This window comes from Monodelphis domestica, chromosome 3, assembly GCF_027887165.1.
Source record: "Monodelphis domestica isolate mMonDom1 chromosome 3, mMonDom1.pri, whole genome shotgun sequence".
NCBI classification, from domain to species: Eukaryota; Metazoa; Chordata; class Mammalia; order Didelphimorphia; family Didelphidae; genus Monodelphis; species Monodelphis domestica.
In genome coordinates, this window is record NC_077229.1 from 419,986,252 (window position 1) to 420,000,515 (window position 14,264).

A 14,264-nucleotide genomic window follows, 5' to 3' on the forward strand; every position below is an offset into this window, starting at 1 on the left:
ACTTTGGTCTCTGATGTCTATCCAAATTCTAAGATCTCCACAGTGCCTGCTTTTAGCTACCTTCATGACCAGTTGAAACAAATCATTCTGCCAAGTCAAGTCAACAAAGATAATAATTACCTATTAAGTGGTAGGCATTAGGCTAAATTACAGATACAAAGAAGGTAGAGGAGGACCCCAAACTCTTATCTGTGCTCTTCAGGAGCTCACGGGGTGCCATAATAGCACAATGGATGGAATGTTGGACTTACAATCAGGAAAACCCTGGTTTAAAGTGCATCTTTGACACAACTACCTGGGAGAGTCTGGAAAAATCATTCAACTTCTCTAGCAGCCTCAGTTTCCTCAGATGTTTCTTCGTCAATCAAGATATTAATGTCTACAGGACTTACCTCACTGGGGAACAATTTACAATACTCAATCAATCAACCAACAAACACTTATTTAAGTGCCTACTGTATTCTAGACACTGAGGATACAAAGATAAAAACAAAACAATCCTTGTCCACAAGGGGCTTACTTACATTCCAGACACACACACAGACACACAAGTTTATGAAAAACAAGTATATGCAATGTGATTTGGGAGAAGAAAGACTGTTGTAAACCATGAAGTACTTTTGGAATAATTTTTTTTAACAATACAAGGTTTCATTGGCATAGGAAATACCTACCAAGACAGGTCTACATTCAACCTGCAACTTCAAGTCTTAAGAGTGTTGCCTGGAGAATAGAGGTCAAATGACCTGTCTAATGTCACACAGCCTATATACTGAATTGTGTTATTAGCATCCACCTGCCTCAAGCCTCTCCCAACTCCAATCCATCTTCCACTCAGGCACCAAAGTGATTTTCCTAAAGCAAAGGTCCAATCATGTTACCCACCTTCCCTACTCAGTAAACTCCAGCAGCTCCCTATTGCCTCCAGGATCAAATACAAACTCTTCTGCTTGGGATTCAAAGTCTTCATAACCTAGCATCCTCTTCCTTTCCAGTATTCTTGTACCTTACTCTATAATACATACCTTTTTATTCTAGGAACAAGACACTCCATCTCTGCTCCATGGCCTTTTTTCTCTGGCTGTCCTCCATGACTGGAATGCTTTCCTATTGACTTCCCTGCTTAAGACTCAACTAAAATCCCATCTTTTCCTGGAAGCTTCCCCCAACCTCTATTCATTCTATTACCTTCCCTTGATTAAATTATTCCAGTGCTACCTTCTATTAATTATTTCCTTTTTATTCTGTAGATAACCTGCTTTGTATATGTTTGCTTATTGCTTCCCCCATTAGATTATAAACTTCTTGTGGGCAGGAGTCTTTCGTCTTTTTGTGTCATACTTTAGCACAGTGCCTGGAACATAGTAGGCTCTTAACAACTGTTTATTGATTGAATGAAAACTCAAACATTGGACACTGTCACCCAGATCCTGAACAAGTTGATTTCTCTCTTAATCTCAGTTATTATCACCCATAGAATGAAGATGACACTATCTATCTTCTAAGCCTCTTACAAAACACTATCAAGTATATTGTAAAAGTCTTAAAAGTCATTAGCAAAAAATGAGCTAAATTTGTCAAAGTAATTAATTTTTAAATGATTACCAATAAAATATTATACAAATATGAACAAGTCTCATTATGTTTATGGAGAAACAGCTTGGTATACTGGATTAAAAGTATCTGACCTCAGAGTAAGAAGGATTTGATTCAAGTCCTTATTCTAATGTCTAATGACTGGGGCAAATCACTTAACTTCTAGATGATCCAGACAGCTTTTTAAGACTAAATGCAGGGAAGATGCCAACTTGAACTGGTAAAGGGATTTCTTCATTGGGATCTTCCTTCACCAAAGAAATCACAAATATAATTTAAAAAAAAACCCAAGGTAGAAGAGTGGTCTAGGGTCTAGGTCCAGGGCTAGGCAATGGGGGCTATGTGACTTGCCCAGGGTCATACAGTTAGGAAGTGTCCAAGGTCAGATTTGAATCCAGGACTTCCCATCTCTAGGCTTGGCTCTCTATCCACTAAGCTACTTAGCTGCCCAATTTTCTTTTAAAATATACCATCTATTACCAATTGAATCACAGTGTCTTATTCTCTGCTCTAATTGCCTCCTGTATTTATATCACCTTCCCATTCTGACTGCAAAGTCTTTGAGGGTGTGAATGATATCTCTCCCTTCTTTTGAATCCCCCTTCCCCATACTAGTGATTAGCCCATGGTATTTTATTAAATATAACAGGTGCTCGATAAATATTTTCTGGCTGACCAATTGCTATTTCTGGCCACTTGATCACCCAAGTCAAAGTCCCTAGGTTCCCCACATCTCAGCTGCCTCTGCTGCAGAAAGGCTGCTGAAGTCTCTAGCCTCACGAATGGTAAATTCCCTTAACTCACTCTCCCCATTATACAGGCTCAGCAGAGCAGATGGAACGGTTGCTTTGATTTCCTGCTCCTGGTGTTGACACCCTCTCCTGGCTCACCATCTGCTCTAGCACCAGTGAGGGATGGGTGCTGGCTCCTATTGTCTTTATGATACTTACTCTCCCATCCTCAGCCAGCTTGCCCTGGAGGTAGGAGTTACTGGGAAGGGCCTTGGAGATCACTGGGCTGGACCAGAGTCATAAGAAAGGCATGCCCCGGCTAGAAACAGAGCCTTGGGAGAAACATGGGAATGGGCCAGAACCTGGAAACCAGTAGTGAAGGGAGGGTCCAGCTGCCACCGGGAGGCTCATCTTCCCACCTGCTGCTCAGTCTCTTCCAGAGAAGATGTGCTCATTTTCAACATTCAGGCCCCATGAATGATTTATAAACCACGTTGAGTTATTGACTAGATTAAGCATTATATTGATCATTCTGAATGAACACCTAGCAAGGGGCTGGAGGAGGAAGGGAGAGACTGTTACAGACCCACCACATAAAATCATGCTATTGTCATTCATGAACCATATTTTAGGTCTGACTGGGCCCTTCCAGCACTCTTCCTGTGTGGAAGCCACAGTGATATTAATCAGTTATTTGGTTTTAAATGGGGGTGGGGAAACAAAATGATTTCATGGAGTTTTTTTTAAAGCCTCTGCTTAATCCCAAACATTCTTGAGTAACTCTCCAAAGTACCACCCATGAGAAGTTACAGATGCCAGATGGAGTTTTTTGTTATTTGTTCAGTTGTTTTTTAGTTATGTCTTACTCTTCATGATTCCATCTGGAGTTTTCTTGGGCAAAGATACCAGAGTGGTTTGCCATTTCCTTCTCCAGCCCATTTTACAGATGAGGAAACTGAGGTAAACAGGGTGAAGTGGCTTGCCCAAGGTCACACAACTAGTAAGTGTCTGAAGGCGAATTTGAACTCAAGAAGGTGAGTCATCCTGACTTCAGACCCAGTGCTCTATTCACTGCATCACCTAGCTGCCCAGGGAACATGGAGGATCTGCTTTCTTTTTATCAGTCTGGTCATCTGGATCAGGAACAAGACTTTCAATTTTTTGGTTCTTGGTTCTACCAGTCTTTCACTATCTGCCTTTGAGAAAATGATTTTATTTCCCTAGTTTCAATTTCATTTGCAAACTAAGAAAGTTAGACTAAGTTAGAAGTTCTTATCCTGGATGGTCCATGAACTTGGATGGGAAAAAAAATACATCTTTGTTTTCACTGATCTTTAACTGAAATTTAGTATTTCTTTCAATTATTTAAAAATGTTATTCTGAGAAGAGGATCTAGGCTTCACTAAATCAGGGAAGAATGTGGTACATAACTCTAAAACGGTTAAGAACTTTTTATCTAAATTATCACTGAGACCTTTATTCAATCTCTGACATGCTGTGATTCTAATTTATTTGGTAGAATCTGCTGGGTGGGCTAGAGAACTGCCCTGTGACACAAACCCGTCCAAGGATCAGTCAACTAAAGAGTCCAATAGCATTGCACAGTGGATGGAACAGTGGACTTGAGGTGGAGAAGACTTGGCTTCCAATCTGTCCTCAGGCACTGACCAGCTATATGTCCTTCAGTAAGTCTCTTCATCTTTTTTTTTCTTTTTAACCCTTACCTTCTGTCTTAGAATCAATGTTCCAAGGCAGAAGAGATGTTAAGGGCTAGGGTCACATAGTTAGAAAGTATCTGAGGCCAAATTTGAACCCAGGACCTCCTATCTCTAGACCTGGCTCTTTATCTACTTTGCCACCTTGCTGTTCCTCTTGATCTCTTTTAACCCCAATTTCCTTATCTTTAAAATGGGGACAACCATAGTCCCTGCCTTACAAGGATGTTGTGAGAATGGAATGAGATAATCTATGTAAGTTTTTGGCATACTTTAAAATGGTATATGCATGTTATAAATTACTCCTTATTCCTCTGTGGGGAGATATCCCTAGTGATGTGCTGAGGGAAAGGGGGGTGGAGAAAACCAATTCAAATCACACAGTGAACTCATTGCCCTGCCCTAGCTTTGGGATGCTTTTTAAGCACCAACAGACAAAGAAGACAGCTCCTTTTTCTCTCTCCAAACATTCACTGCCTCTAGGAGTCAGTACCCAGCCATTGGCAGTGTCAGTCTCTCCCATTCCTCTTTCACCAGCTACCAAGTCCACTTAGCCACTGCAGATGGTCTCTCTCTTAAGGACATCTGTGCTGGGGCCACTGGTACCCTGCTCCAGTGATGGAAGCCATTCTGGCACCATTCTGACAGACAGCACTGGAATGGAACTGCTCATAATCAGGTACTTCTTCATATCAGGGACATGCCTTGTGTAGGTTCCAGGGAAACATAAGCCATGACCCTGGACTATGGAAAAGACCCAAGTAGTGCTCCAGCCACCACAACAGGGGCATGGCCAGAGGAGACCTGGAACCAAAAATCTCATGACTGCTACTCACTGGTGGCCCTAGGCTCTCCCAATCTCTCCCCCCACATGCATGACACAACTCTTACTAGTACTCACTTATACATTATATACAACCCACAAGGAATGGTTGATCTCTATATACATCCCTTAGAATGTCTGGCAAAATGAACAATGGCCATATATTGCTCACAACAGAACTGTTATTCATTCTGTCCTTAGCATCTCTTAAGGTGTGGAGGTACCCTAAATAATGAAGCATAAAACAATTTGGCCATATGTAAACCTCAAAATTTTCTCACACCACATGAGGCAATAGGTTAAGAGTAATGAATTTGGGGTCAGAAGCCTGGGTTCAAATCTTGCCTCTAATACTAGCTGGGTGACCTCAGAAAAGCCACTTAATTTTTCTGGGCCTCAGTTTCTTCATCTGTAAAAGTATATGATCTCCAGGGTTCTATCTAGCTCTAGACATATGAACTCAGAAATGTTTATTTCCACATCTTTCCTCCTTCTACTTTAACCAATTGGCCTTCTCTTCCTCTCTAATTAAAGTACATACAATGCAATGACCCAGGACAATCCTGATGGACTTATGAGAAAGAACGCTATCCACATTCAGAGGAAGAACTGTGGGAATAGAAACAGAAGAAAAACAATGGCTTGATCACATGGGACGATGGGCATATGATTGGGAATGTAGACTCTAAATGACCACCCTAGTGATCAACATGGAAATAGATCTTGATCAACCACACATGTAAAACCCAGTGGAATTGCATGTTGGCTACAGTGAGGAGTGGGAGGAGGGAAGGGAAAGAGCATGAATTATGTAACCATGGAAAATATTCTAAATTAATTAATTAAATAAAAAATTTCTATTAAAAAAATAAAGTGCATAGAGAGATATTTTTCTGGTAGCTCTCCAAGTTGTCAGATATATTTTTAGAGGGATCTGAAAGAAAGGAAGGGAATGGAAGGGAAGAGAAGAGAAGAGAAGGAAAAAGAAGGAATGAGAATTCTTTCTTTTTTTTCAACCAGACTACCACTAGAGACTCACATAATCTTTTATTTTCGACCTTTCTATTGCATTTAGGATAATTTACTTAACTGTTCTCTGCCTCAGTTTCCTTATCTGTGAAATGGAAATAATCATGGCATTTACTTTCCAGGGTTGCTGTGAGGATTAAAAAATGAGACAATATTTGTAAAATGCTTAACAAAATGTCTGGCACATAGTATCTGCTATATCAATACTAGTTGTTATTGTTGTTGTTATAGATTTAGAGTTAGAAGATATCTTATCAGCCATAAAGTTCAACACCTTTCTTTTATAGATGAGGCAACTGAGGAGTTGAGTGACATGTCCATGTTCACACAGCTAATAAGAGTCTGAGAAAAGATTCAAATTCAGGACCACTTGAGTCCAAGTCCACATCACATGGCATATTATAGCTCTCTGTGTCTTTTTTCCCTCCTAGACTGTAAATTCTGTGTTTTCACTAAATTTTGAAACTCCTCTAATGCCCAGCTAAGATCACGCTTTTGTACTCATTCTTCACTTAAAAGGTTTGAATGAAATAATAAATGAATTCTGAAGTTTGGAGTGTGTGGGGTATGCAAGGAGGACCAGCACCTCTGGTGTGACAGCTTGTCAAGCCCTTTGCAGGACTGCTTATCCACCCTCTCATCTGTGGCTTCCAGAAGCTGTAAAACCATTTTGGCAAATGGGCTAAACCAACAGACCTTAAACCCATCAGGGACTAAGTGGGATGTTTACCCTAAGCATGAGAATAATTCTCCAGAAAAATAATTAGTTCCCAAAGACCATGAAGTCGGCAAGCACTATGGAATAATTAGAGCTTCGTCAGATATGGAAGATGCCTGGGTCATCCATTGAATCTTGGGTCATCACCATTTATGTTGACTTTGTCCTGCCACTGAACTTTTAAGCCTGGAAGAGAGAGTGAGGCTGAAGACTTTGTGCAATTCTGTCTTGTTTAAATCTAATTCATGAGCAAACCAAGACATCACCTGTGATATCATTGGTCCTCTTTGAAAATAGAGGAGGAACAATAACATACATATTTACTGAGCATTTACTATGAGCCTAATGCTGTGCTTAATATGAAGAAATGTGGCCTAGTCCCTGATCTTGGGAAGTTTAAAGTCTAATTAGGAAAGCAATACATGAAAAAACTATGAAGTAAAGAAATGAGGCAATATAGGATAAGGGTCACCAGGCAGTATAGACAACAATACTGTAGGAGATCAGAGGAGGAAGAGAACCCTTGTGGTCTGGGGTGATCAGCGAAGACTATATGAAGGAAGTTTCATCTGAGTTAGGCCATGGCAAGGAGCATCATAAAGTAAAAAAGGTGGCTAGAAGGGAAGTCAAAGGACATACCTTCCGATTCTGGCTCCTCTCATCACTACCTTCATGACTTTGGGAAAATCACTCAAGCTCTCTGGGTTTCCTTTTTCCCATGAATAAAGTCAGTGGGTGTTTTTAGATCATTCCTAATGTTAGACCTTTGGGAGTCTGATATTCAATGATCCTGTAGGATATTATGTGAACCTGAAAAGAGGAGGGAGGTTTTCCATGCAAGGGAAACAATATGGGCAACATTCAGGACTTGGGAGAGAAGGGAGGTAAAGAATGAGCTTCTCTGGTTAGAGTATAAGTGGAAGAAAAAAGGAAGGTCATGGGAGATAAGGCTGGAGAGATAGGTTGGGGTCAGATGATAGAAGAAAGGCCTTGAATATTAAGCTAATGAATTTGGACTCTATCCTTTAGGTCACTGAAGATTCGTTGATGTGGTGAAAGGTGAAAGTAGATTTAAGATTTAGTGTTGGAAAGAAGAGATCATTTAATCCAATCTCTTAGGAAACTAAGTCCCAGGGAGGAGGCACAACTACTGAGGACTATATAGGTAATAAGTAGCATTCAGGATTTGAACCCAAATAAACATAAGGAGTTGTACTCAATATTGATTGCTCTTTCTAGTATATATACCACACTAGTGCTTCAGAAAGAATAACCTGGATGTGGTGGGCTGAATGGATTAGGAAGAGCAGAGATCCAGAAGAGTCACTGAGATTGTTTTCTTTAGTTTGACTTCCAATATGGCCCTAGAAGACTAGATGTCCACCTAACAGGAATATTGTAATGGCTTTATTAGATTCAGATCTCAAAAAGAACCTTAGAGCTCACTGAATCCCAAACTCTCATTTTTCAATAAGGAAACTAAGATATAGTTTCTACACTGACTTGCCCATAGGAGAACACTAAGCTAGACAAGCTCTGGTGTCCATTCCAACGGTGAAATCCTGTGACTAGGAAATGAAAAAGGAACAGGGACAAAGAGCAGTAATGGGAACTGAGGAGGCTGAGGAAGTTGGACCCCCTCCCCACTCTCACCAAGAAGGAGAAGGATGAAAGAAAGGAAAGATGCCCAGGAAGGCAGGGTAGCGGGACCAAGCTTAACCCTTCCATAACCCACTCCCTCCCCCGCCTTTTAATTCCCTCTGAACAGGCCTGATACAGTTCTGATAGAAAGCATGCCCCATGCATGGTTCAGGAGGCTACAGAATTGAGAGCTATTAAATACTAAAAAGACAAGGTGAGAAACAATTTGCAAAATCTCCTCTTTTTATAGACTGCAGCGATTGAGAAAAATTGAGTAAATTCCCCAGCTGCCTCAACTGCAGTCTGTTTCGAGATTCCATCAATTTTTTTACGGTACAATCAATATTTATGAATCCCCAAAGAAATGTCACAAAGAGAAACCTGGCTCGCAACATTTTCTCAGTGGTTTGCAGAGATGTAACAGGGGGATCTAAATAACTTTTAAAATAATCTCAATGACAATCAAAGACTCTTCTACAGCCAATATGGTTTTAATGGCAGTGTTTATATTCTTGCTGTTCTGGTGAGGGAATGGGGGCGGGGCCAGGGGAGGAAATATGCTTGGGGTTTAATCTCTCCAAAAGCTGACATTTGGCTGTACTAAGTACATGGTAATATGATATTTAAACATTTAAAGGAAATGCTATATTAAAAAGTCACTGAAATTTTTTAAAATGCTTTAAAATATCCTCCACTGGAGAAGCAATGGATTTTTCAGACAGCTAGGAAAAAAAAAAGATTTCTGAGGGGAAAAAAAACCTAGGCAAACAAATCCACATTCCTTTAATGGCTACTTTAGGTTTAATATCTAAACTTATTTAAATAACTCTGAGCCCTCCTGCTGAGAAATATTGAAACTAATGGATTCCTTTGTGCGTAATCTCCATTTAGATGTAGAGCTTAATTTCCCTTTGGGCTAAACCTGTGTGAAACTTGTCTTGAGATGTCCCTCTGAAAAGAGAAAATTCACATAGAATGTTGGGATTGGGGGGGGGGTGAGATTCCTTAATTTTGTTTAAAATTAAATTTGGTTAAAACTAAATAACCAGTTCTGGGTTGAGCTACTAAAACTAGACTCTGGGCAAAGGCTAACTTTCTAATTGAGGTTCTGGTGTCCTCTCTAGATGTTCCAAGGGTTCTGAGGGCAGGGTTTGATGGGGAGAAGGGAGCAGAGCATTGGGAACCGGGACAGAGAAGACGGAGTGAGGACCACTATTAGAAAAGTATACAACTTGAAAGCCAGAGACACCCAGAATAAATCCGGATAGAATTACCTAGAATTGGTCTCTTATACATGGATTTCCTTGAATTTTCATTCTGGAAGGTATGTTAGATGACATGCTTGGTTAACAGTAGCACTCATTAGAAGGGACCATCTAAATCTATTGATATATATGCATAGATTTGTATATGCAAAGAAAACCAGCCTTATTCATAGCCATTTTTTGGTATGAATTTAGATGCTCAAAAGGTCCTGCTCCTGACAAAAAAGAATTTCCCTCTTGCTTGATGATGTCTGAAATTTGACTTTTAGAGATTAATTTCTTTACTGAAGCAGTTCTCAGCAGAATCATGTAGAAACTGAAGCCTGGGATGAGATTCAGTGAAGTAGCCCCATGCTATAGTGAAGATAAAGCCAGGTAGGGAAGAGAATGACCTGTTTCATATCAGTATACTAACTAATGACCTATTTCATATCAGTCATTATTATTATACTAACCATAATCAAAGACTAAAATAAATGAGTCATTTAACATGATATTGCGCAGTAAAAATTGATTATAAAGAACTCTGAGAAACATGGGAAGATTTCGATGGAATGGTTCAGAGTGAAACAAGTAGAATTTAATGAATGATATTGCCGCAATGACTTATTATGTAAATTTTAAAATCACTAAAAGGAATTTGAACTCTGAACAACTGAAATTCTAGCAAAGGTCTAGGAGAATAGATAATAGGGAGTTTTCTCCCTCCCTCTACTTCCTTGGCAGAGAGAGGTAAAGTTATGAAAACAAACTATTGTATAAATTGCTAGATGTGGTTACTGTTCTTGCTTAATTGCTTTTCTGGGTCACAGGGAAGGGTCCAATTTTGGGGGAAAGAGGAGGCAAGTTGGAATTGATTGTGATATAAAGACAAAAGCCACCAATAAATAAAAATGAATAAAAATTAAATGTAAGTTGTGTAATATGATTTATAAATATACAGGCACAATTCATGGTGGCATGGATGAATATTATTTGAAGTATGGCTCTCCTTGGTGTAAAGGAGGAAACCAAGCTTACACAGACATTGGGGATGAGAGGTGGGGTGGTAGTGGAGGGACAAGAAGTTTCTAGGATTATCAGAAGTTGCTCTCTCCTATCTTCAAGAAGGATAATCAGGCTAGAATTATATCCGCTACCCCCTCAAATATCTCTAGTATAGAAATACAATGTTTATGGGTTCAGAATAAAAGTCACTTTCCTTTAACTTATTCTCATATCTTGCCCACTTCCAACCAAATGCTAGTTACACAAAATACTCAGCATCACAAAGAGATAGCAAACAAACCCAATTATCCAAGCAAAATAGCAAAAAAGATCTCCTGATTAGAATATAACAAACATTACTGAATGCTTCAGCTGAGGGTGAGATGAGATCTCAGGTCAGGAGAGAATGATCTCACCCAAGGAAGACCCACTTTCAATGGTCTCTAGAATTGCAGGCTTTGGAGGACAAGGGGCATAACAGGGCTAGTTCCCATGTTGCTTGTTATCTTCCCTGTTAGAATGCAAGATCCTTGGAAGTGGTGGGCTGCTTTAATCTTTTTATTTGTATCCCCTAGCATTTAGCCTGGTTCCTGCTCAGCTACAGATTGGTCTAGATGGGCTTCAGAGGTTCCTTCCAAATCTTAAATGTTGTGATGTCACAACCAGAAGGCAAAGGGATATAATCCATCAATTGATAGTTTTGTCCATCACATCGATAATACAATGATGGATTGTTTTGTTATATTATCTTGTGTTGCTTAATAATTTGTGATACAGGTGTTTTTCCTGAGATGACAAAATTGATTCTTCTGTCATCATGGAGATACAATCTTGACTACATGATCACATAGTTCAGAGTATTCTAAACTACTGACCCTATGGAATCCTGGGACACTATGTTGTATTACTAAGCATGAATTTAGACTAAGAGAGGGTCAACCATATTCATGACCACAGCCATGTCCATTCAAGATGAATCTCTGAGATTGAAAGGGATTATTGATATAGTGCAAAGCTTCAGAAAACCTATGAATATCATCCTGTCCCATGGTCTGGCTCTGGGTTCTTAAAGGACCCACGAATTCAGGATCCTTAAATATAACCGCCTCTAGTAAAACTTGGCTAGAACAGCCCATAAAGTAGATTTAAATTGTTATTGTTGTTCAGTCATTTCAGTTGTGTCCAACTTATCATGGGCTCACTTGGGATTTTCTTGGTAAGATACTGGAGTAGTTTGCTTTTTCTGTCTCCGGCTCATTTTACATATGAGGAAACTAAGGCAAACAAGGTAAAGTGACTTGTCTAGTGTCACACAGTAAGTGACTGAAGTCAGTTTTGAACTCAAGGAGATGAGTCTTCCTGACTCTGGGTCTCACACTCTACCTACCACACCACCTAGTTGCACCATGAAGTAGATTTAACTAAAAGTAGCCCAACACATAATACAAGTAGCCCTGGGTGCCAAAACTCTTTCCCTCACTATTTCATGTGAAAACTTCTTTACTGGCCTGTCTGAAATTTCTACCATTAATAATGTCCTTGGGTTGATCAATGAATCTAACATCATTCATTGTGTCAGTCTCCTTGATTGGGGAACTTATCCAAATGATCAGTGACTCTCCTGGTAGCCTCCTTTCATTTTAACAAAACTTTCTTCTGAAATGTTGTAAAATTCATGCTTATAAACAGGGAATCAGTCTCAAAATATTGAGGCTGCTGCTATGAGACTTAATACTCATCCATTTTCCTAGATGGGACCCTTGAACTAGGAATGTAAGGAAGTCTCCCACAGTGCCCAGCCCCACTGATTCTTAAGAATCTCAGATACAAGGATCGTCGATTCCTAATAAATAACCACAAATTATAGGCATTGAACTCCTATTACATGTCCAGTCTTCTACTATTTACTCTGGGGATACATAGAAGTCTGAAATCCAGGCCTTGAGCTTAAGGAGCTTACAATCTAGTTGAAAAAACAAAGATCACACAAAAGAAACAAAACGGACAACATTAAGTACTAACTTCTATGATACTAACAAAAGTTGCTACATGAGGGCTCAGTGAGAGAAAGATTAGTAGGGGTGGCATGATCAGAGAAGATTACATGGAGGATGGGGACTTGAGTTGGATCCCAAAGGACTGATAGGATTTAGATAGGCAAAAGGAACAAATGAATAGTACACCCAACTTCAACTGGGCCTTCAATGGAGGAAGAGGATCTTTTTATCCTAGGATAATTGATTCCCTTTCTCATTCTGCACAGAAGCTATTCTAAATATTCTCTTCTTTCATCAAAACTCTCAAATTTTTCCTTCCTCTTCTCTCTCAGATGAAGACCTTGACTCTTACTTTATTGAGAAAACTGAGACCATTAGAGTTCCCTTTTCTCTCATTCTCTTCATCTCAAAAACCCTTGACATTCTCTTTTACTTTCTTCTCTTTTCTCCTACCCTCTGCCAGAGAGGTATCCTTTCTTACCAAGGCTGCCCCTCAAAATAAATATTTGATTCCATCCCCTGTCTTTTCAAATTTCAGTCAAATTACAACCTCAACGATCCTTTTTCTTTCTCTCTGTATCTCTGTGTGTGTGTCTCCTTCTCTCTGTCTCTGTCTCTGTCTCTCTCTGATCTCTCCCTCTCTCTCATCTTCAACTTCTACAAGTTATTTCCCTGTGGCTTCAAACTCACCCAAGTCTTTCGATCCTTAAAAAATAAAAATAAAAATAAAAACCATCACTAAACCATCCCATCCCATAAAGCTATTGTCCTATATCTCTCCTCCCTTTGTCAGCTTATCTCCTCTAAAAAAGTTTTCCTAAATCCTTTGCAATCTAGCTTTTCTGACTTCCTCTGTAACTGCTCTCTCCAAAGTTAACTGAACTCATTCTTCCCTACCCAAACCCTGCCCTCTTCCAAAATGCCCAATTTCTGGGGCAGCTGGATGCCTCAGTGGATTGAGAGCCAGGCCTAGAGATGGGAGGTCCTGGGTTCAAATCTGGTCTCAGACACTTCCCAGCTGTGTGACCCTGGGCAAGTCACTTAACCCTCATTGTATACCTCTTACCACTCTTCTGCCTTAGAACCAATACACAGTAGTGATTCTAAGATAGAAGCTAATGGTTTAAAAAGACAAAATGCTCAATTTCTGTCAAAGGCGCCACACCTTTATTCAAGACTCCATCATTCATAACCTCAGCATTATCCAGAACTTGCCACTCTCCCTTATCCAATAGGTGTAATCAATTGACAAATCTTACCATTTCTCCTGCCACCACTTCTCTCACATCTTCCCCCTTCTCCTCATTCACACAAGTACCCCCTTAGTTCCAGTTCTTCCTTTTCCCACATCTCTCCCTGGGAGCTCAGTGACTTCATGCTGTCCCCTTGCTATGCAAAAATTCTCTTTGGTAACTCTTCTCTCTAGCAGGGAAGGACCCTGGAAGCCACAAGCTCTATCTCTATCCAGCTCATTCTGTTTTCTACCCCTTCTCCTAGTCAATCTGAGAAACTCTTGTTCAGACTATGTAAGAAGAGAATTAATGATTCTTAATCATGGGAACTGCAGGCCATCTGTGCCCAGTGATCACAGAACACAATAACGATTCGTTATCATTAATGAATGTCCCATTCACTTTGTTGTACGTTTTATTAAAGAATAACCCTATTCCAAAATGCACCCCCGCCTTCATAGTTTAGGACTTAATTAGCAGAATCTTTATAAAAATCATGGCGGTAAAAATCATTCCTTTCTGACATCTTG

At 39.8% G+C, this 14,264-nt stretch overlaps 1 long non-coding RNA gene across 2 annotated transcripts in view; it reads right to left on the bottom strand.

Moving 5' to 3' along the window:
- LOC103092823 (uncharacterized) overlaps positions 1-14,264 on the bottom strand; it is a 52,951-nt gene that overhangs the window by 37,867 nt on the left and 820 nt on the right. The gene's annotated exons all lie outside the window — the stretch shown is intronic.